The following is a 15,418-nucleotide window of genomic DNA, read 5'->3' as shown; positions in this document are numbered from 1 at the left end:
CTACCAATAACAATATCAGTACTCAAAAGAAAGCGAGGCATGAAAAAACGTCCCCGTTCGTGCTACCTGTTAAATTTGCAGATATTGGAAGCTTTTGTCGTGGCCACTCAGAGCACACATACTCACTCATTAGTCATTTTTGGAGATCAATAGATTACTCTGAAATCTACAGACTTTTAAGTCTCATTTCTAAATGAGAAAATACACCTGCAAAATTGTACAATATTTTAAAGATCGTAAAATATTTTCAAAAATTATTGAAAGCAATGTTAATTCAAAGCAGTCTGCTCTTACGTATGCATAACCCTGCACGCTTCGGTGTTGTGAGGAACATAATGGAACCCACATTGCTGACACTATATCATTTCTTAGTGGGAACGGATCACGAAACTTCTATCATTCCTGTGGTACTTCTGTGTGATGTATCACGGTCTTTTTGTGACTGGGTTACAAAGAGATGGGTGACATGCAATGTCACGAGAGACATTGCATGTCTTATACAAGAGAATATAAATTCTCTTGTATAAGCTACCAAGAGATGTCGAGTTGAGTTGAATATAGAATTTAGGCCAAAAGCCAAGCACTGAGACCCATGAGGTCAGAAAAAGTGTAAAAGTTGGAAAACCTCAAAGCAGTCGCACTACGAATCAAGTGTTAGGAGAGGATGGAAGTAAGCTGAAGAAAGAGAATATGAAAGGAGGTACAGTAAAAAGGGACGAACGTAGTTGCAGCTGAGGGCCGGTGGCAGGCTGCAAAGAACCTCAAGTAATGCCTACAGTGCGCTGCGTGAGGTCCACTGAGGTTAGTGGAATACTGATTCATCTCAGTGATGAGGCCCGGACGATCGCCTCACCTTCATGAAGTAGGTAATGTTTTTAGGTTCAGTGGCCAGGCCGCTTCCTCTAAAGGTGGCCGTGCACTAACCCCCTACGGAGTCTTCTGACGCCATATCGAGCAAAGCTCGCTTTGGAACCTGATTCCATTGAAATAGGGGCCATCTTCTGTATATTAATAAAATAGGAGAAAACTAGAATAGGAAAGAGGGTTTGATTTAACTTTAACACACGATGACTGAAAAGGCCAAGGAACTGGAGGTGTTATAAGGCAGCCAAGAAATATAGAAAAATGACAACTTTGCCGTCTTGTGGCAAAAACATTGTTTCAAGTTGGACATGATTATGTGAGCAAAGTAACGTTTTCAATTTACTAAAATTTGCATTCCACAGGAATCACCAGTGACCTGTTTCGTTTTCGATGTTTAATGGCATGAAAACTAGTTGTTTGCCCACTCAGTCTTTGGTTATTTGTATCACCTTTGGATGTAGTAAATACCCTGCATAATTTCGTTTTCCCAGAATACAAAAGTATGCCATGTGTGATTGTCCTTTCATTTGTCCATATTATGTGCAAACGCACGAATCAATGTTTATGAATAGACTGGAGATCCCACAGTTTATATTTATTTTTTAAAATTTTATTTTACGTCTTTACAAAAAAAATTTTTTTTTTAAAGAAATTATTCAGATTTTCTGGAAAAATAACCTGGCTACACTTCAGCTTCTGATTATCCTTTGATGCATATATATATTACATTTCCTATCCTATGATCTCCTCTCATCGTCCGGCCTTAGTCTAACTTCTCAATGAACATGATCACGTCACATTTTCTTCGATAAAAGATCGAGAAATATTGTAAAAACCATCAAGTCCTTCCCATGTCTGGAGACGATTAACGGCAGTGCCTGTCAGGCCCATTTACTTTTCATATACTTCACACCCCAATAAAGCACCTGAGGTTACATTTACTCAAAAAACGAATGGACGGTTGAAATTAATATCAAAATGAAAACTACTGCAATTCTAAATCCAATCTGTTTAAGGAATTTAAACGGCATTCGTAGCTGGTTCTTCTTTTCTGTCAACTCAAAATCTACTGACTAAACAATTTTGATGGATGGAATAGAATATAGATCTTAGGCCAAAAGCTGGGACTCGTGGGGTCATTCAGATGGAAGATTAGATTATAAAGTTTTTGGCACATAGCCAAGCGCCGGAGCCGAGGGCCATTCAGCGCATATATATCTTAAGAATAAAAAAAATTTGCTATCACACAAAAGAAACATACACACAAGACCGATCTAACATACAAATCATTCATTCATAAAAACCAAACAAGAAACCTAAAACAATTAAAAGATAATTACAATTCGTAAAAAAGACCAATATTTTTTTAAAAATGTCATAATTTGCTCTGCCTGAGCACCTTCACCTAAAATATCGGCAAGTGTCTTATTTGCCAGCAAACAAGCTCTACGTTTGGTTTCAAAATGAGGGCACGCCACCAAAATATGCACCACAGTCAAATCCCACATGACAGGTGGAACAGCGAGGAACCTGCCTATCCGCTCCACTCATCATTAGATACCCAGTGAGTATATTTAGTGTGGCCAATACGTAATCTAGCTAAAACTATCTCAGACCTTCTATCCATCCGGCTATGAGGCCAAGGATGAACAGAAGGCCTAATAGACTTTAATTTAAGATTACTATCTAAAGTAGACCAGTGGGCCTGCCACTGGTCTCTACAATAAATCTATGGTATTTTTAAAATCGGAAACAGGGACGCCCATGTTGGAAATGTGCCTAAGCCTAGTTGCAGCCTTAGCAGCAGCGTCGGCTCGCTCATTCCCAACAATTCCAACATGGGACGGAGCCCAACAAAACCTAACAGAAAAACCTCTTCTATTAATTAAAAGATAAAACCAATCTTGTACTTCTTGCACTAAAGGGTTGCAAGAGACTAGGCTTTTAAGAGAAGATAAAACACTTAAAGAGTCGGTAAAAATAGTAAAAACCTTGTTAGTATAAGAACTATAAAATATACTTAAGAGCAGTCAAAACTGCCAGCAGTTCAGCTGTAAAAACAGAGGAATTAGATGGAAGCTTCTTTTTAATAATATTATCACTAGTCACTACAGAGCAACCAACACCATCAGAACCCTTCGAACCATCAGTATATATATGTTGAGAATCACCATGTTCAAAAGCATGGTCCAAAAAACTTGCCCTCACTGATCACCAGAGCTGATACTCCTGCTGTCCCTAATTGGGCAGATTTCTAAGGGTGGCCTATTCCAAGGAGGAAATTTTGAGGGCGAAATTTCAGCTACTGCAGGGGGTAGTAATCCCACCTCCCTGGCAGAGCTTGCTAGTCGAACTTCAAGCGGCTTTGGCAGTCTAGGTCTATTTGGGGCTCTATCAGTTGGTTCTCTAACATACTTATAATTAGGGTTCAGCTTTGATGTAAGTACTCTTGATATGACTCTCAAGCCTAATTCCTCCCTACGGATAAATAGTGGGGGAAATCCTGACTCAACATATAGGCTTTCTACTGGAGAAGTTCTATAGGCTCCCGTACAAATACGTAAAGCCAAATTAATGGACACATCTAATTTCTGCAGTGTTGTCCTTGCATGCACAACCATAAATTTGACAACCATAATCAATTTTGCTAAGGCATAAAATCTGGTACATCCTCAAAAGGGTGATTCGATCTGCCCCCCAATTAAAATTAGAAACAACTTTTAGAATATTAAGACGAAGCTTCACGTTACATACAACTTCATTAACATGTTGAGCAAAAGTTAATTTCTTATCAAATGTAATACCTAGATACTTAATGCTATCTTCATAAGGTAAAATCGAATCATTTAAAAACAGCGTAGGGATCTCTTCCACTCTTCTTAATCGGCAAAATCGTATAGCTTTGGTTTTTTCTGGTGAAAATTTGAAACCTTTAGCACTGTCCCATAATGTTGAAGCATTAATAGCAGTTCTGGATCTTTTGACAAGCTTCGACAGCTGTAGACTTACTACAGATTATTGCATAATCATCAGCAAAGGCCATTGACCATGCACCCCGACAGGAACTTGTTCTAGTAGGCCGTTGACAGCTACATTAAAGAGTGTTGGACTAAGGACGCTTCCCTGAGGTAACCCTTCTTCTTGAGGGTAATCAGAAGAAATGTAATAAGAGCCCACTCTTACTTTCAGGTAACGTTCTGACAAAAAATCTTTCAGACAATAGAACAAATTACCCACAACACCCCACTCTACAAGTTGCAAAGGATACCCCCTCGCCAGGTAGTGTCGTAGGCTTTTTCTAAGTCAAAAAACACTGCAACAGTCTGGTTTTGCACAGCAAAAGCATTCTGTATCTCCCGAGTAAGGAACATCAAAGGGTCAGAAGTACTTCTATTTTTCCTAAAGCCAAACTGCCGATTAGATAAAAGATTCTTTGAATCCAAATACCACACAAGTCGAGCATTGACCATCCTCTCATAAATCTTGCTAACACAACTGGTTAGAGCAATTGGCCTATAGTTTCTTAGGAAGGAAGGAATCTTTAAAGGTTTTTAAAACAGTTACAATAATCGATATCTTCCAAGACACTGGTGAAGTTCCTGAAAGATAAAAACTGTTTTTTAAAATGTCTAAAAGAAATTGTTTTGTACTTCTAGGCAGATTAAAAATCATAGAGTACAGTATACTCATCTTCCCCCAGGAGATGTTGGGGAAGATAACGAGATTGCTTGATCTAATTCTTTCATGGTGAAAGGAAGATTATATGACTCTGAATTTGAACTAACAGCAGGAACAACCGTGGTACCGTCCCTAATATTCCTGAATGCAGTAGAGTAATGTAGGGCACTAGATATATTGGAAAAATGCCTACCAAAGGTTTCTGCAACTTCTCCAGAATCAGATATGAGTAAGCCATCAATTTTCAATATAGGCAGGGAGGTGGAGAAATTTCCCTTGCAGCTTTCGGATTCTGTTCCAGACTAATGACATAGGGGAATCATATTTTAACTCGCTTATATATCTGATAAACGATTCCCTCTTTGCCTGCTTAAATGTTTTCTTTTGCTTAGCAAGAGCTCTTTTATAGATAATTTTATTGACCAAGCAAGGATATCTACGATATCTCTTGTAGCAAAGTTCTTGTTATCTTTCGGCTCAAGGCACATGAATCGCTCCACCAAGGTACTAGAGGACGATGAGGTTTACCAGAAGTTCGAGGAATAGACAGCATGGCACCACACAGCAATATATTGATTAAATACTCATAAGCAGATGTTGGGCTCTGAAAATCAGTTATCTCTTTATCAACTTCAGTGATTTTTTTGAATAATCCCCAGTCAGCCTCCCCTACTTTCCATTTTGGTAAACATGGAGATGGAATATTTTTTCATATACTTTAAGTGAATGGGCCAATGATCACTGCCATGATCATTCTGGTCTACTACCCACTGATAATCTAACCTCAAAGACGAAGAACAGATAGTGAGGTCAATGGCTGAATCAGTATTATGAAAAACATCATGTCTTGTAGGGGAACCATCATTCATTAAAGTGATGTCATTTAAGTCAAGCAGCTGTTCTATTATTAAACCCCACCGGTCGCAGTTTGGCTCTCCCCAGTTGTGCTTGGCATTAAAATCCCCCATCAGAATGAAGGGTTTAGGAAGCTGGTCTATCAGTGTCTGAAGATCGTTTAATTCTAGCTGACGGGGATTACCCTGCGCATCCTGCAATCTACTTTCTAATGATGGATCAAGGTAGAGAGAACAAATTGTGATCCATTTACAATTAAAAATTTGGACTGCACAAGCCTGCAACACAGTGTTCAATTGAACAACCCTGTGATTAACAGACTTGCGGACTATGATGCCTGTGCCTCCCTGAGCACGTACACCTATCAGGGGTGGAGACCTGTGAAATGAATAATTAAAACCCACATTAGGTGTGTGCTCTCCCAACTTTGTCTCTTGTAGACACATCGCAGATAAATCATGTTCCCTAAACAGAACCCGAACTTGCTCTCTATTTGGTATAAATCCACGGATGTTCCATTGCACGAGAGCCATTATTTAGAGGAAGGGATCTTAAAATTCCCTACTAATTTAGGAATCTGTGTCCTGGTGAGAGAGATCTTATCAGTTTTACCAGTACTATTTGACCTAGATCTAGGTGTTACAGATCTTTTAGAAGATGGGCTTTCACTTGCCCTTTCAGTTTTACTTTTGTTCTTTCTACGATTGCTGAGTGACCGTGAATGAGGCGAAGAGGGAGAAAGGGCCCTCTTCTGACGAATAAAGAGGGCCTCTATCTCCTCACCGTCATCTCCACGGTGCACTGTAATGTCAAGATCAGGTGAGGGCTCAATGTCAGGCAATGTCCCTGACAGAGAGAAGTCGTCAACAAAATGAGACCTGGCTTGAACCCTTGAAACAACAGGGTCCCCTGGCTTGACCAGTGTCTCTACAACATGAGGAGCCCCGCCAGAGGGGCCATGAGAAGCCCCACTAGGGGGGCCGTGGGGAGCCCCACCAGAGGGGGCGTGGGAAACGCACGGGGAGCCCCAACAGGGGGGCACGGGGAGCCCCACAGAGAGGGCATGGGAACCCCATTAGGGGACCCCCGGGAGCACCACCTGAAGGGGCACCAGAAGTAGCAATATCCGGCTGTTGTGCCTTCAAGGCATCTGAATAAGTTTTCTTTCCCAACAGCTTCTTGGCCTGTCCCACACTGATGTGTTCAGCGATAGATTTAAGTAATGCCTCTTGTTCTTTTTTAAATTCACTGCATTTCTTATCTCGGGCTCGATGTCACCCTTACAGTTCACCACAAATTACCGGTTCAGAACATTCCTCATGCTCAGGCTTGCCACACGATTCACAAAGTTTATTTCTGGTGCAAACATTTGAGGAGTGTCCAAAGCCAAAACATTTAAAGCACTGGAGCACTCTCGGTCTATAAGGACGAACTTTCATAATTTCATTGTCAAGAACAATTTCAGATGGCAAAAAAGGACTTACAAATGTTAAAATAATCATAGACGAGCGGGGCACCCTGAAAACCTTCCAAACCACGTCTGGACACATCTCCAAAATTTCCTCTTCGTCCATTTCATGTAAATCTTCATTGAAGATGACACCCTTTGCATAACTAAAGTTATAGTGAGGTTTTACCTCTTTTATCAAACCTTCAGGATTAAGCTTTAAATTTAGGAGCATTACTGATTGAACATTGGTTTTGGCATGAACTAAAAAACTATTACGCCCAAAGCGAGTTACTTCTGGGCTCCCAACATTGCCGATCTTCTGGCTTACCAACCTTTTCACCTTGAAGAGGTTGCCTCTCTCACCATGTGTTGTAATAATCAACACTTAGCTGGGTCTGGTGATCTGGAGGTTTTACTTATTTTACTTGAATCTTTAGTTTCAGTTGGTGGTCTATATATCTTAAGATGCCTAGGGACCTCTTCTTCCGCCTCACAAGTCCAACACTCATAGAGTCTGACCTAAACTCTCTGTAGGCTCTGTGAGCTTCCGATTCGTTGTTGAAAAATATCCAAAATTCAAAACAACCATAATTTTTCCCAAGTCTATTCCGTAATTCTTTTACGTTTCCAAATTTACAAAATTCATTAAATAATAAGGTATCATAATTCCAGTCTAAAGGGACTGGCTTTACATACAAAATGTTTTGTAACAAGAGCTCATTTGAGAAAGGCTCCAAAGTCATAATAGGAATTGGAATTCCACAATTTTCCTTGTCCTTATCCTTGCCCAATGTCGTCAACAGAAGGTTTTGGTGTCTCCATAAGACGTACAATTGATGATTCATCCAGGTAGCCCCCCACCCACCATGGAGCCACATTTAGAGGACAGTGTTATCCCATACAGGGCTGCCCTAGGGGTACCACCCAAGATATACACCCCACCCTCAGTGCTTAAGGCGTCATGATGTCCGTCGAGATCAGACCCAGCACTAAGAGCAGGGTTTGACATAAACTTTCCCCTCGCTCGACCCACGTTAGGTACTCGAGTTCTACGGGTGAGGTGGCATGCCAACCATCCTCACCCTCCACCAAATCCATTGAGAAAGTCCAAATCATGTCCAAAACCAATCCAAGTCATCAACATAAAATCCGTGCCTTATAGAGGGAGGAAGCAGAAGGATGAAAAGTTTTAGAAAAAAGGAAAAGGGAAAAAGGGCTGACTTATTTAGTTGGATCAACAGCTGGGCACCAAGGCCCAGCAAGAAAGATTAGTATTTCCCACCAGGCATCAGGGCCCAGCTGCTGAACCCTAAGCCCCCCATCCCCGGCAAGGCTTCAGCATCTGGGGGGCATTCAGATGGAAGAGAGAGAATATGAAAGGAGGTGCAGTAGAATGAATGAAAAGGATTCCATCTGGGGCCCGAAGAGACAATGAAAAATCTTTTCAAGTAAACGAGTGCCTTTGTTAAAAGTAAACAGACTTATGACAGGTGGTTGTTAAGAAATTTATTTAAAGAAAAATTGAAAATCTATTCAGCAAAGAATACACTGATTTTGATCTCTAATTCTCTCTCACGAATACTTATTGTAAATATTGCATGTGTATTTAATTTTGTAAAAAAATTTAATACCCTACGTACTATGTAATGACTGATATTTTTCTAATAAAAGATAGAAAAATGTAATGCCTACAATGAATCGCATGAGGTGCACTGACGATTGAAGGCATTCCATTCTCAGGTATTCCCATTACTTGAGAAGTTAGAACAGACCTGTTCGTGAGCAGGACCTTTGCGTCAAGTCTGACTTCAAGCCATTGGTCACCCGGCCTCCCCACCCCAGTTACACCACTTCTCTATAACAAATCTTATGAAAACACGTACGATGGGTTTGTTTTTGTACAGTTAAATCAATGCATTTCAATTAAGGTCTTAGTCTAAACTGCAAATTGGTGGGCAGTCCTGCGTGTGTGAGGCTGATGAGGTTTTGTGCCTCGACCTTTTTATGTTCCTGTTATATTGATTCGATTTCTCGACTCAACCTTCGATTTACCTTGGAGACGTGAATTGTCCTATTTCCTTCGCTTTTCATTTGATTATCCTTTACTACATAGTATGTACATGATTAGCTTGGCCTTATACTGTACTGTATAACTCTTTCACTCGTCCATTCCTTCTCACAAAACACACACTATATATATATATATATATATATATATATATATATATATATATATATATATATATATATATATATATATATATATATATATACTTTCGGTCCTATTCGGACCGAATAGGACCGAAAGTACTCGGCCAACTCGTTTTTTCATTTTTTTCCTTCGTGGCAAAAAACCTTTATATATATATATATATATATATATATATATATATATATATATATATATATATATATAATATATGTATATGATATATATATATATATATATATATATATACATACATATATATATATATACACACACACACACACATACAAGGAATCCAAATCCCCCATCTTGGATTGTCCCTTGATCCTCTCTTCTTTGCTTAAAGAACGCTCCCCCCTTTCTACTTTTGTACATAAAGGTCTGTCAACTTCTACTGTATTCAAAATCCACTGAACAATTTACACCCTATTATAGTTTACATTCTACAGGGTGCTGCACAATCTACTGTTCTTCATAGCCACCTGATATTAGTCTGCATTATTTCAGTCGCAGAAAAATTTCCCATGTTTCAATTTCTCGAGTGATTTAATATCAGATGCTTAAAAGTATAATGAAACAAACGAATACTATACACAACTTATATTTATGACATGTTTCCTAAGGGTCAAAGTCTATGTCACATGTTGCTGAATGAAAAATAAAATAATAATAATAATAATACTATATATATGGTAACATCATCAGAAACATCATTTCACTAAATGAACAGATGATGCTACAAATTAAGACTTATCAAACTTGACAATCTTCGCCATCAGATGATCTTGGCCCTCTGTATGTTTGCATTATGAGGAAAGTACATAACCTTGAGTCACTACGAACGGCAGCAACTAAATATGCATGTATACAGTAAAATAGAAACGATATACAATTCAACATGGGTAGGCATTATATATCTTAAAATTATTTACGCATACATTCTATACTCGCTGGTTCAATTAGACATATACGTACATTCTTCAGTGATACCAGTTCAATATGAAATATATACAATTTTTCACTTATTAATTGTTCATCGCACGTGTCACTCTTTCCTATAGATTGGTTCTTACTGGCAGTCAGATTTGCCACCTATATTTGGACAGACAGAGAGAGAGAGAGTAGAGAGAGAGAGAGAGAGAGAGAGAGAGAGAGAGAGAGGAGAGGCAGTCATCCCCTATTAGATCAACAGTGTTTCGAAGTAGATGCTCCAGTTGACAAAACACATAAAAATAATACAGGGAACAACGCAAGTTCAAAGCCCTTTCAATAACATTCATAGTTCTTTGTAGTTGATCACATCCATTTCATCTCGTTCAAAAAATCTGGGTGTCATATATGTATGTATGTATGTATGTATTGTATGTATGTATGTATGTAAAATCTGGGTGTCATATGTATGTATGTATGTATGTATGTATGTATGTATATGGTATTATATTATATATATATATATATATATATATAATAAATATTATATATATATATATTATATATATATATATATATATATATATAATTATATATATATAGACAGGAGCATCCTAACCGGTCCAGTGTAAGGAATAAACAGCATACAATTGTGATTTTTGAGTGAAGTAACTGGTTCCTTGTAGTGTCTTACAAGGGAAAAAAATTATACATAAATTTCACCCGTGCCAGATTATGCATTGACCCCGATGTCTTCAACCCTATGATAACAGTAATTTCAACAAGCTTTCCGTAACCACTAACGTATTTCGAGGTGACATATATTAATGTGACACTTGGCGGATACGGTACCACCTGCTGGGTTACAGAAGCTTCTGTCACTCCATCTCTTTATCGACACATAACGACCCACAACAGGTGAATCTCGAGGCAAGACTATTACTGCATTGGGTCCTGAGGGACCACGGAAAAAGGCAAACTCCTTGTAAGATGTGAAGTTACCACCTGATACAGGCTGATCTCCAATGCGAAACTCAAAGTCTATAAGGTCAACGGCTGTGGGATAATTTTCTAATACGAACATAATCTCCGAAATGGGCTTCGTGCTACCTAGGTCGAGCAGATACCAGTCATCGAAGGCGTGAGCAGTAGCAGAGCACTCGGTAAAATTTCCAAAACCGTAGATTCCGTCAACCAGGTTTTCCTTAACTCTTGGGGACAAGTCTTCTGTACCAGTAATGGTAGCACCAATGGCATAATCCTTCGTAATATTGGTGTAACATCGCAGAGCATCTGCCGAATGAGGCTCTTGGTATTCAGCAACAACAAACATGTAGTAGAAAAGACAAGAGGATTTCAGTGGGGAATGACACCAAAGGTTACACCACTCCAGCTCTTGACAGCCTTTAGAACAGGCCAGTTTGACTGCGACGTTTGATGCTAACACAGTTGAATATACTTGACTTCCACTCTGGCGAGCACCAGCTGTCAGTCGAGACTCTGATATGACGACAGATCTCCATAAGGTGGCCTGTGTTGCTTCTAATGCTTGAAAAGTGAGCAAACACAGGATGCCTCCCAAGAACACGACTGCTAGACTTCCAGTGCTCATGTTCGGAATACAACAGTCAGTGAAGGCGTTGTTTTCAAAAAGCTCTGTGGATCCAAATGAAATTTCAAGTTCACTCAGAAGCCAGGAGGAGTGCGACCACTTCGAGGCAGCGCTCTGCAAGACTAAATTCTTATCGGCGTCTTACCATGAATACGCGGGTCAGCATGTTATAAGCGCGTCGCGTTTTTCACGATGGCGATTTTTCTTTCTTTTTTCTCCGAAGTGATTATTCCCAGGGCGCTCTGTACCGATTATGAGAACGAATTGCATTCAAGGCGCCTTCTACTGATGAAGGAAAATGAACTTTGGTCCAGGGCGCCCTTGCTTCACATACTGGAAGCCTTTTTTTTTATTATATATATATTTCTTGTACATGTGTTTTTTATCGATAATGTCGGACACTCTATATCGGGATCAATGAACATATTCGAATTTAGAACTGATATTCACAGGGGACAGCCTGCTTTTGCGTCCAGGGCGTTTTTGCCTCGTATAATATTATAGGCTTATACCAATGTGAATCAGTTTTGCCCTCCACTAATGTTGGATGGCGGAAATCAGTCTTGCGCTAAGGGCGTTTATTTGCCCTGTACTGATGCTGGAAATCAATTTTGCGCCTTCTGCAGTGTAGCGACCCCAGAAAAAGATCTTGCTTCAGGGCGGCGCCTTTTGCCCTGTAGATAGTGATGCATTTAGTTGGCTCTCAGTGCCCTAACTGTCACCGATGCACACACACACACATATATATATATAAGTGTGTATGTATGTATGTATGTATGTATGTGTATATATATATATATATATATATATATATATATATATATATATATACATATATACATAATACATACATATATATATATATATATATATATATATATATATATATATATATATATATATATATATATATACACACATGACGCCTATCCATAAATACTTTCATCAAAACTTAATAATGCACCTTTTTGGATGAACTGCCATTAACATCTTGTAATATAGCAAAACAAAATGGTTAGAAAATATCTACGGAAATGTACAAAATGCAGGGACCATGTGCTCAAGAAGGTGTCAACATTTAATAACAGTTTTCTGCCGAGTTGATCAGTATGTTAACGATTAAACTGCTTTGGTGAGAAAGTGCATTCTGACACGATGTACAAGGAGACGGAGGTGACAAAATGAGAAGGCTATGATCATATATCAATCAGTCAATCAAATAGGCGTCATATGTATGTATGTATGTGTATATATATGTATATATGTATATATATATATATATATATATATATATATATATAGATATGTATATATGTATGTATGTATGTATATATATGTATATATGTATGTATGTATGTATATATATATGTGTATATATAAATATATATATATATATATATATATATATATATATATAATATATATATATATATATATTGGACGCGAAAGTAGGCTGTCCCCATATATATATATATATATATATATATATATATATATATATATATATATATATATATATATATATATATATATATATATATATATAATATGGACGCGAAAAGCAGGCTGTCCCCTGTGAATATCAGTTCTAAATTCGAATATGTTCATTGATTCCGGTGAAGAGTGTAATACATTATTAATAAAAAAACACATGTACAACAAATATATATTAATAAAAAAAAAACGCTTCCAGTATGTCAAGCAAGGGCGCTCTGGACGCAAGTTCATTTTCCTGATCAGTGCAAGGCGCCCTGAAAGCAAGAAGCATTTCTAGGATACGTGCAGGGGCCCTGCCCCTGGCCTAAATAACCTCGGATGTTTTTTTTTTTTTTTTTTTTTTTTTTTTCCCCCACCAAAAGAACGGCTGAATTTTTTTGTAATCATAAGCACGTTAGTCAGACTTTACCGTCTGTTACCCCCCCTCCCCACTATCAGGGTTTGAAAAATCTTCCAAGATCTTGCAAAATGAACTCAGAGCTTGAAGTGAAAATGTGACGGTCTCGGAATTCTTGAAAACGAAATACAGAAAGTCCTGACACAGACAATCTAGGGAAACATGAAATCAGGTTTCGGTCAGACTGCTCCTTCAGTGTTCTTTCCACAACTTGTCAGATATGGAGCCAGGAAGCGACAACTACTGAAAGACAGCTGAAGTCCATCCATAAACCTGCCCTGAACTTTCCTTCTTTAGTGTCTGAGCATCAGCTTGATGGCTTACAGGAAGAATGGAGGAATATATTAGAATGAAGGAATATATTAGATGGAAATGGTCAGTCCAAGTTTAGTTTATTGTGTGATTTAATAGTGGCCGCCTTGTGTTGCCAGACTCTTCAGCCTCCTGTGTTGAAAGAATATCTTCCCAGTTAAGCCCCTTTTGATCACACTGGCGCCAAGGTCTATGTAGGTGACTTGAGTTGTCCTATTTCATTCTTATAAAAACTTATTTGATATATTTCCTCAAGAGCCCACGCGGTATGAAAAACTCAGTCTTGGTTCGGTCTGCGTGTTGGTTGCCGTTGAATTAAGGGGGCGTGGCAGGCGATATGACCCTGCATACTTCGGTGTTGTAAGGAACTAATATAGAACCCACTTGCAATGTCACGAGAGACTGCAACATAACATCAATTACTCTGGAATATTAATTCTCTTAAGAGTTACCGGGAGATGTCTAGAAAAAAGCAATTTTGTGTCATCGATACCTAGATGCGGGACATTGCTACTGTTCTTTAGTTTGTCTTCTTCCTAACAAACCCAAAACTCATTGCTTGACGATTATGTCAATTAGGGAGACAGCCGACTTCATTCAATTTATTAACTAAGTCTTCACATATCTCTAGTTATGCTTTGCTAAACCGTCATATAGGGCGATTTGGTAGAAATATTTGTACTACTGAATATCACTCTAGTAACAAATTTGGTGTTTGTAGAATATGCAATTAATTATTTGCAAACTTAAGGGGGTGGCCTCAGAACATGTCACAAACAAACAATCATTTCAAACCTAACTCAAAGTGTTGCAATTAAACGAAATTTTGTGTCACTACATCTTCCTTGTATTGTAAAATTCGCTTCCAATTGTATCTATTTATCTACTAATTTGCTCATTCATGTTTCCCTTTCTCATGCACTGGAATATCAGATTTAGGCTTAAAGCCAAGCACTGGGACCTTCAGGACCTTCAGGGTCATTCAGCGCCTTCCCTTTCTAATATCTCTACTTCCTGTTACCTTCTGTTACTGCTTTTAAAAGGACACCATACTCTGAAAGCTCGTTCCATTGAAATAGGGGCCATCGCCTGTATAATAACAAAACAGGTGGAAGCTGAAATAGGAAACAGGGTCACTTCCCTTCCTCTCTCAGGTAGGCTTGATTTATATAGATTTTTGGCATTGTGCCTAGCACTGAGGCAGCTGAGGCCATTCAGCGCTGAAACGGAAATTGACCGTGAAAAGGTTTGAAAGGTGTTGCAGGAGGAAAACCTCACAGCAGTTGCACTATGAAACAAATGTTTGGGGAGGGTGGAAAGTAAGATGGAAGAGAGAGAATATGAACGGAGGTACAGTAAAATGAATGAATGTAGTTGCAGCTAGGGGCCGTAGGGACGCTGCAAAGAACCCCCCTAACGGGAAGCTGTCAGTGGGGTCACTCTTCTTCTCCGCTCTCTTCTGTCTTCAAGTATTCCATCTCTTCTAAGCTCTTCCATTGTTGGCATCTTATGCTTTGGCGGGATCTCCCTCCTCCTGCACTTCTTCCTTCCTTCCTTCCTTCCTTCCAGCGATCATGAGGTCTACCTCTCGACCTCCTTCCTTCAGGTCTCCAT

The sequence above is a fragment of the Macrobrachium nipponense genome, chromosome 9, assembly GCF_015104395.2.
Source record: "Macrobrachium nipponense isolate FS-2020 chromosome 9, ASM1510439v2, whole genome shotgun sequence".
In the NCBI taxonomy this organism is placed as follows: Eukaryota; Metazoa; Arthropoda; class Malacostraca; order Decapoda; family Palaemonidae; genus Macrobrachium; species Macrobrachium nipponense.
Note: the sequence above shows the minus strand (reverse complement) of the source record.